The 9,549-nt window shown below is 52.9% G+C and overlaps 1 pseudogene; it reads left to right on the forward strand.

Moving 5' to 3' along the window:
- Positions 1 to 7,782: 7,782 nt before the first annotated feature.
- LOC138457929 (5.8S ribosomal RNA) lies at positions 7,783 to 7,930 on the forward strand (annotated as a pseudogene).
- Positions 7,931 to 9,549: the final 1,619 nt, after the last annotated feature.

The raw sequence follows: 9,549 nt of genomic DNA on the forward strand, positions 1-9,549 counted from the left end.
ATTACTGGATCTGTGTTTTTATTCATAGTTGAGGCCGTACCCATGTCCTGCACTGCACCCAGACACTTCTAAACCCTGTTATCCCCTTCAACATGCCTATTCACTTGCGTGATGTCAATGTGACCTAGCATTATTGAATCCTTGTGCCTGCCCTCACTGTATTACAACACCCTAGTGTTGTTGCACCCTGTGACACGTGTGTTTTCTAACAGTGAATTCCATGAAATATCATCTGACATGCATTGTACATGGTTCATGGTCAGTAGTATTCAACTTCCATCTGAGGCTGGTTGACAGTTCTGGCATGGCTGTGCTACGTGCCATCTGTGTATTGGCATCAGTCATGTTTGTGGAAGGACTATGCCAGTCACATGCTTGTGTGTGATGCAAGTGCTAGCAGTATATGTGTTATTTTGCCCTTTGACACGCATCCATGTCTGTTTTCAGGCTCCCCTTACATTTCATTGACACTGCGTGCGCGCCTGACTTTGTATCATGTGTGACATGGCAGGTTCATGTATTGGCTGACAACATTGTAATACCTATGTGTGTGGTCTATGCTATTAACATGTGTATTCATGTTTTTTTTTTAATTTGTGCAGTTGATGAGGCACTGGATGCAGTGGAGGATGACGTGGTGTGGTGGCTCATGGGAATCCATTGGTGCTGCAGACCATCGTGGCCAGGAGTGTCTCTGGGTACACCTCTGAGGAAGCCTATGCCTCTGGTGCTGAAAAAGACATGGAACCCTCATTGCTGTCGCAGGTGGGTGATTCTACTGTGGATGCTGTTCAGAGGTCGTTTGGAGCACACCACGACTGAATTGCGGCCAGACAGTCAGGTATTAGTGAGGAAGAGGCTGAGGTTAGCCTGAAGGACAGCTGTGTGTCATCCGTGTAACACTTAATGTTGGAGGTGAAGGTGGCTATCATATGGGCCAGGGGGGCCATGTAGCCATTGAATATCCAGGGGGGTAGGTCAGATCACTGGGGGAAAACTCAAGTAGAGGGTGTGGTAGGGGAGAGGAAACACCCCAGTTCCACTTGGGATGGGCTGTCGGATTGAAAGGAGGTTAGACATGCCAGGGCCTGATCAGTGATGACCAGGGTATCACAGAGACGTGCGATGAGTGTGTTGTGGTTCACTGTACCGAAGGCAGAGGAGAGGTCAAGTAGAATGAGGACAGAGGGAGAGTTAAAACCAAGATTTGAGAGCATAGCTACACAGGTGCTAACAAGAGCAGTTTCCATGCCTCTGGATGGCCTAAAACCAGACTGGTGGTTGTGGAAGGAGCCAACAGATTCAGTGCAGAGGGTAAGATGGGAAGTAGCAAACCTCTCCAGGAGTTTACCCAGGAAAGGAGTGAGAGAGATTGTGCAATCGTTTTCCAGGAGAGGGTGCACAAGGGAGTGCTTAAGAGTAGTGGTGGGGAAAACTCCAGTGGCGAAGGAGAGGTTGCAGAGGTCAGCCAAGGCTGGAGCTAGAGAGTCAATGTTTACCTTGATGATTTTGGAGGGACAGGGGTCCACCTGTTTGGAGGAGGCTTTCATAGACCAGACTTGTCTAGTAACCCCCTCAGGTGTGACGGGGGAGACAGAAGGGAGAAGAAGGGGAGGGGTGGAGTTGGCCAAGGCTGGTACAAGAGATGTTGGTACATGAGGTGGTGAGGAAGAGAGGGAGGATAGGATATCCAGTGTTTTTGAGGTGAGTGTGCAGCCAGGGCCGAGCAAATTGCCTGTGTGGGTGCAATGGTGGCAGAGACTGTGGTAGGGTCGACTAATTCCTTGCAGACTTTGAAAAGTGTGTCCGTGTTATTGGATACCGCAGAGATGTGGGCTTGTATAAAGACTCTTTTCTGGGAGCAGATGCAGAGTCTATACTGCCTTTGGAGGAGGCGGCAGGCCAGTTTGTCAGAGGATGTGACAGAGGAATCCCATTTCCATTTGGCTGCCCTGCACTTGTGTTTAAGGGAAACCGTTTTGGAGTCATACCAAGAGTTTCACTTTTTGATAGGCTTCAGCCGTACCCTCATGACAGAGGCAAGAATATAAAGAGTATTGGAAACAGAGAGGTTAAAGTTTGAGAGGGCTGTGTCAGGGTGGGAGTCAGTCGCAGGAGTGGAAGGAGCATAATAGGTGGAGGCAAAGGCAGCTTCTGAGACTCTTTTCATGGGTCGGATGACCTTGTAGATGGGAGGCAGTTCCGGGCTTACCTATGCAAGGGGAGAAGAGAGCTTCAAGTGAGAAGAGAGGAGAACATGATCACTCCAGGAGAGAGAAGTAGTGAGAGGGATAGATAGCGGAATGTCAGTTGAGAAAGGAGCATCCAAGGTGTGGCCAGAAGTATGCGTTGGGCCAGACGATCAGATGGAAAGAAAGGGAGAGTCGCAAAGGTTGCATAAAGGTCTTAAGGAATCAGGTGAGTCGAGATGGATGTTGGGATCACCCAGTAAGAGGAGATGAGAAAAGGAGGAAAGGAGAGAGGAGGCCAGGTCAGCCCATTGCAAAAGGAAGAGGGAGGGCTTACCAGGTGGCCGATAGAAGTTGGACAGCAGCAGTGAAGAGCTTGGAGAGAGGGACAGCCTGCAGATCAGGCACTCAAAGGATGAGTAGGATTTAGTGGGAATGACAGGGATACACTCAGGGAAGATCAATGCTACTCCCCAACCTGGTCTGTTTGGTCTAGGAAGAGAGAGTATTGTGTAGCCTTCTGGGAAAAGTGTGTCAAAACTTGTGACAGAGCAATCCTTGAACTAGGTTTCAGTGATGGTAAGAACATCACAATCCAGGAGTTCAAGGAGGTCGCGTTATTCTGCACTTCCATGCAGCGTAACGCTCACAGCCGCCTGGGATTAAACTTACCTTTGGAAATCCTGCTTCCAGCTTTCATACTTACCAACTGGGGAACCTGCTCTCACCTGTGCGCATCTTTGTTATTTCTGACATCCTTCACCAAAGCTCCCGGAATGCTGACATCTTCCTCTTGACACCACAGTTAATCTTCAAGGCTTCCGGAATGCTGCCATCTTCATCCTGGCACCTCATCTTCAAATCTTCTGGGACGCTGAAATCTTCATCTTGACACCACAACACGACGCGCCTCGCCAGCGACAGCAGCAGCTGCAAGAAAAAACGAAAGGCAAGGTTAGACACATAAAAGACATTGGGCCTCATTACGAGTCCGGCGTTAACCGAGGCGGTAAAACCGCCTGGTTAACGCCGGACTCGTATTACCATTCCGCCTCCGTGATTCCTGGAATTACCGGGGCATCACAACCCCGGTTTTCCGGGAATCACGGAGGCGGAATGGTGTAAATCCCCATTCCCATTGAGTCCTATGGGACTCAATGGGAATCGGGATCATGGAAACACCGGCAGCATCTTGTAATGCTGCCGGTGTTTCCTCGTCCGCCTGCAGGCGGGCGGTGTTAAACCCGCCAGGTCAGACCTGGCGGGAACATCACCTCCCGCCTGCAGGGGTCGGGATCAGGCGGTCCGGAAACAACGGTGGCGGCGGGTTTACCGCCACCGTTATTTCCGGACCGCCACGGTCGTAATGAGGCCCATTCAGTTTAAGGTTGCGCTACCACCGAACCTCACTCTTTACCTTAAACCATCACTCACCTGTTGTCGGACATTGCAGTTTCTACCATCGTCTTCCTGGCGGCGTTCTGCGTCCCCACAGCTGCTGTTGAACCACATTTCCATCTATTGGGAAGTAAACAGGAAAGAAAACGTTATTCAGGAATTAACAGCAATATTGAGAGCAATAATACCAAGACAGAAAACGAGAAGAGGCAAAGAGAAAACGGAAAGGGGAAGAGACAAGAGGAGAAGCATAGTCACAGCTGGTCTGGACTATTACCAGGGAAAACTGAAGGAACTAGATCCCTTCAACAAGCGCCCCTGCCAGAAGAAGCAGGATGAGGCGCTTACCATCACTAACTATCAGGTGAGCCCTATGAGCCGGTACATGCCCACAGAAATCACACCTTGGGTAGAAGGGTTTGAGCGGCGCAATAATCACCGATCAGTGAACTCATGTTTTCTCATATCCATGCAGGAGCAGTGTCACCAATTACCGCCGCTCGCAACTTATCCCCAGAAGGAAGGACTGGACGGGTGATCTAACTCCTGGGAGGGGTGCAACCATGCTCCAACGACTCCGCAGAGACCAGGTGAGTGTAACAGCACAATAGCATGTAAAATGTGACTCGGTGTGGCTTTGATGGGAGCGTTGGGGTACATTGGTGTTGGGCTGGGGACAGGTATGGGGGCACATAGGTGTGGGTTTGGGGGGAGAGATAAGGCACAGTGGGTCTGGAGAGTGGCATAGATTATCTAGGTGTGGGTTGGGAGAGTGGGATGGGACATCTTGGTGTGGCTCTGGGGAGAGGGGATGGGGCATATTGGTGTGGGTTTGATGGGAGGGATGGGGACATTGGCCCATGTCTGGGGGAGGGATGGGGCACATTGTGGGTCTGGGGGAGCATAGGGCATCTTGCTGTGTGGATGGAGGGATGGTGGGATCTTGGTGGGGTCTGCAAAGGATGGGGGCACAGTGGTGCGGTCTGGAACAGGTATGGGGCATCTATTGTTCTGGAGGGTGGGATGGGACATCCTGGTGTGGGTGGGATGGGGCATCTGTGCATCTGGAGGGTGGGATAGGGACATCTTGGTGTGTCTCTGGGGGGAGTGGATGGAGGCACATTGGTGTCGGTTTGATGTGAGTGGCAGGGTACATTGGTGTGGGCTGCAGGGAGGGATGGTGGCATCCTGGTGGGGTCTGCAATAGAGGGGGGCACATTGGTGTCCTTCTGAAACAGGTATAGTGAATCTGTTGGTCTGGAGGGTGTCATGGGTCATCTTAGGGTGGGATGGGGCATCTTGGTGTGGGTCTGGATGGAGGGGATGGGATGGGGGCACATTGGTGTGGCTTTGATGGGAGGGATGGTGGACATTGGTCTGTGTCTGGGGAGGGATGTTTCATCTAGGTGTGGGTCTGGAAGGCGGGATGGGGCATATTGGTGTCGCTCTGGAGGGAGGGATGGTGGCATCTTGGTGGGGTCTGCAATGGATGGGGGCACATTGGTGTTGGTCTGGAACAGGTATGGGGCATCTGTTGGTCTGAAGGGTGGCATGGGGCATCCTGGTGTGGGTGGGATGGGGACATCTGTGTGCATCTGGAGGGTGGGATGGTGCATCTTTGTGTGGCTCTGGAGGGAGTGGATTGAGGCACATTGGTGTCGGTTTGATCGGAGGGATGGGGCACATTGGTGTGGGTCTGGGCAGGAACGGGGAACATTGGTGTGGGTTTTCAGCGAGGGATGGGGCATCCTGGTTTGGGTTGGATTGGGACATCGGTGTGGGTCTGGAGGGAGGGATGGGGCACATTGGTGTGGGTCTGGAGGGAGGGATGCTGGCATCTTGGTGGGGGCTCAATGGATGGGAGCACATTGGGGTTGGTCTGAAACAGGTATGAGTCCTCTGTTAGACTGAAGGGTGGCGTGGCTCATCTGAGGGTGGGGTCGGGCATATTGGTGTGGGTCTGGAGGGAGGGGATGGGCACATTGGTGTGGGTTTGATGGGAGAGATGGGGGACATTGGTGTGGGGTTAATGTGATGGACGGGTCACATTGGTGTGGGTTTGATGGGAGGGACGGGGGACATTGGTCTGGGGAGAGATGGGGGCATATTGGTGTGGGTCATGAGGGAGGGATGGGGCACATTGGTGTGGATGTCATGGGAGGGATGGGGGACATTGGTCCGTGTCTGGGGGATGGATGGTTCATCCAGGTGTGGGTCTGGAGGGCAGGCTGGGGGTATATTGCTGTGTGGATGGAGGGATGGTGGCATCTTGGTGGGGTCTGCAATGGATGGGGATACATTGGTGTTGTTTTCAGAGAGAGATGGGACATCCTGGTTTGGGTTGGATGGGGACATCAGTGTGGGTCTGGAGGGAGGGAATTGGGACACATTAGTGTGGGTTTGATGGGAGGGACATGCACATTCAGCCATACATAGAAGGTGTGTATCAGCCACTTTTACTCACTACAAATTTGCAAATACTTCCAAAAAATAAAAATAGGGAGTACAAATACTCCCAACAAAAAGTAGGAAACAGACACAGGACCTTGTGCTCTTGTTTTCACCCACAAAGCTGCATGGATAGGTTTTGACCAGAAGTGCGCTTAGTACCACACAAAGAAACTATTACTGCCTGATATGAAGATGAAAAATATCTCTTAATGTGAATAAACTAGGTGCAAAGAAGTATTTATTACAAAAACATTTCCGTTTTACAGTTGAAACATATTTTTACTCGCTCATGAAATACTCCCTTTGGGAATGCAACTTAATGTTTTACTCTCTAAAAATTCATTTTACTCCCAACTTCAAAAAATAGGGAGTAAAGTACTCCTACTTCAGAAAACTAGAGCACAAGGTCCTGTGTCTATTTCGTACTTTTTGTTGGGAGTATTTGTACTCCCTATTTTTATTTTTGTAGTGAGTAAAAGTGGTCGATACACACCTTATCTGTATGGCTGGGTGTGGGTGTAATGAGAGGGCGGATGGCGCCATCTGAGTGTGAGTCTAGAGGTAGAGGTGAAGCATATGGGTGTGGCTCTGAGGGGTGGAGCATCTTGATGTAGGTATGGAGGGACCGATGTTGGTGTCTTTGTGTTGGTTCGGAGGGAGGGATGGTGGCATGTGGGTCGGGAGGGAGGTGGCATTTGAATCTGGAACGTGTGTTTGGTAGGAGAAATTTGGCATTTGAGTGTGAATTGGGACATATAGGGCTGGGGTATTTGCTTGTGAGTGGGGGCATGAAGGATCATTAACAGCTGAGCAGCTAGATGGGGAGCATCCCAGAGGCGCACACCTACAGCCCGGGGTACCTCTCGCAGAGCAGTCCGGGGCGCGCGGGCAACCAGGTGCCGGGGAGCGGGGATTCCCTTCCACTGTAGGGGGGTCCGCGACCCAGCAGATGGGCGGGGACGCCTGGCAGGGTTGGGTTTACTTGCTGGGGATGTTCCTAACCACGCACCGGAAAGGGAGCCCTGCGCTGCCCCCTCTCCTCACTGAGCAGGCCGCTGAGCTGGCCGGGGGCGTGCACTCTCTCTGACCCGCCAGCAGGTGGGCATTGATGGGCACACCCCGGTCGGCATGGAACACCGAGTGGGGGCAGCCAGGAGCCGAGGGAAATCTGAATGCTCTTGAGGGGCGTCTCCCCAGGCAGACAGGGGCCCAGCACGCCAGGCGCGACCCCTGAGCCATGGCATAGCAGGCTTACTCGACACGCGGGCGTCGAGGTTCCAGCCACCCACATCTGTGGGCGAGCGTTGGCCAGGCCCTCTGGCACAGCGGGTGACCTTCCCACTTGCCCAGGTACCTGAAGCTCGCCCCTGCGGCCAGGCTGGCGTTTGAAGACTCTAGAGGTCCCATCTACCCCCCCTTCCTCTGCCTGTGCTGTCTCTGACCCGCCCCGCCGTCCGTCCCACCAGCTCCACCCCTCAAAAGGGGAGCTGAGGGATTGGGGGAAGGATGAGTGGATCGGTCTGGGTGGGCCGGTTGCGGAACGGCCTGCCTACATCCCCCTGGGAAGCAGCATGCTGCAGCAAGTGGCAGGCAGGCTTCCCGGGCTGAGCGCATGGATTTTTTTTTTTGTTTAAACCACAATGGTCTTGGCCGAGCTAGACAGGGCGCTGGGCTGTCTTGCCACAGGCGACGTTGCCTCCTCATGGCCTCTGCTGCACCGGCAGTGACAGGCTGACGTCTGAAAAAAAAAAAACGTTGGATGTGACTCGCGCGTCGATAAACAACGCAACTAGCTGCGAGAATTAGTGTGAATTGCAGGACACATTTATCAACACTTAGAACACACCGTGCAGCCCCGGGTTCCTCCCGGGGCTACGCCTGTCTGAGGGTCGCTTGTATATCAATCGACCTGAGGTTCCCTCCCAGGGACGTGGCTGGGGCTGTCGCAGGGACCCTGTTCCCTTCGTCCCCCTTAGGTCAGACCCCGATCAGCACCGTTACAGGATCCCATGACTTTGTGCTCAGGTTCATTGCCGACGCATCCCGGCCTTCCCAGTTTCCCTGCCTCATGCGGGTTTCAGGAGGGCCAGGTGGCCTGCGCGCCCCGGATGTGGTGGCAGCGGGCCTTAAAAAGCAAAAAAGCCTGGTGCACCTTCACCCGATACTGGGGCACCTGGCCGTGCTTTGTGTGGCTGTCTGTGGTGTCCCACGGCTGCTGGGGCAGGATGGCCATGGAGCGGGGGCCTCGCGACCATGTGGGCTTTGGCCACAGACCGGGACAGTGCACACTTGGCAGTGCCAGAGGCACGGGGCTGGGGAAACCCCCCGTAACGGCCCGAGGCCAGCTGCTCCGAGCTTTGTGCTCCCCCGACTACGGCCTCTGATCGGTTTAGGGTGAAATGATCTATAAAAAAAGGTCGAAATGACCAAAAGATCGAAAAATGCTGCCACCAAAGGATCGAACACCAGAAGTTCGATCCTTTGGTGGTAGCATTTAATAAAAACGGGGGCTGCAGGGGTGTCCCCCGCATTGCCCCGCTCACTAAACTTTATGGTATAGTGAGCGGGGGCTGCGGGGGACACCCCCACAGACGTCCATGTTAAAAAAAAAAGAAACAGGGGCTGCGGAGGTGTCCCCTGCATTCCCCCGCTCACTATACTTTATGGTATAGTGAGCGGGGGCTGTGGGGGACACCCCTGCAGCCATCCGTGTTAAAAAAAAAAAAAAAAGGACCCTGGAGTGCCGTTCCTGATCACGGAAGTGAATGGGAACTGGTGCTGCAGGAACCAGCGTGAAGAAGAAGGTAAGTGGGGTTTGTTTATGTTGGTGGTGTGCTGAGGGTGTGGATGGGGGGTGGGGGTGTTATGGGTATGTTGTGTGTGTGTGTGTTTGAGAATGTGTGTTTTTCGGAATTATCGGGTCTGAAATGACCGAAAACAAAGTGTTCGAACTTTTGGTCATTCGAACACTTTGTTTTCGGTCATTTAATTTTCGATTATTTGACATTCGGTCAAATCACTTGGATTCCTCAGATCAGATGTGGCGACCCACTGAATTTAAGCATATTACTAAGTGGAGGAAAACAAACTAAGTAACGGTCAGTGAAGAGGGAAGAGCCCAGCGCCAAATCCCCGTTCAACGGCAGGTGTGGGAAATGTGGCGTACAGAAGACCGACTCCCCGGCATCGCTCAGGGGGCTGAAGTCCTTCTGATCGAGTCTCAGCCCGCGAATGTTGTTAGGCCGGTAGCGCCCTCTGGCACGCCGGGATCAGGCCTTCTTGGGGTCAAGTAGCTTGGCAATGCAGCCCAAAGCGTGTGGTAAACTCCATCTCAGGCTAAACCCGGGAGCGAGACAGGTGGCCAACAAGTACCGTAAGGGAAAGTTGAAAGGAACTTCAAGAGGGCATGAAACTGTCGAGAGGTAAACTGATGGGGTCCGTGCAGTCCACCTGTAGTATTCAATGTCGCAGGAAGAGAGTGTTACAGCCCCCTGACAGCAGGTTTTCTGTG

Source organism: Ambystoma mexicanum, chromosome 1p (assembly GCF_040938575.1).
Source record: "Ambystoma mexicanum isolate Mex_15411 chromosome 1p, UKY_AmexF1_1, whole genome shotgun sequence".
NCBI lineage: Eukaryota > Metazoa > Chordata > Amphibia > Caudata > Ambystomatidae > Ambystoma > Ambystoma mexicanum.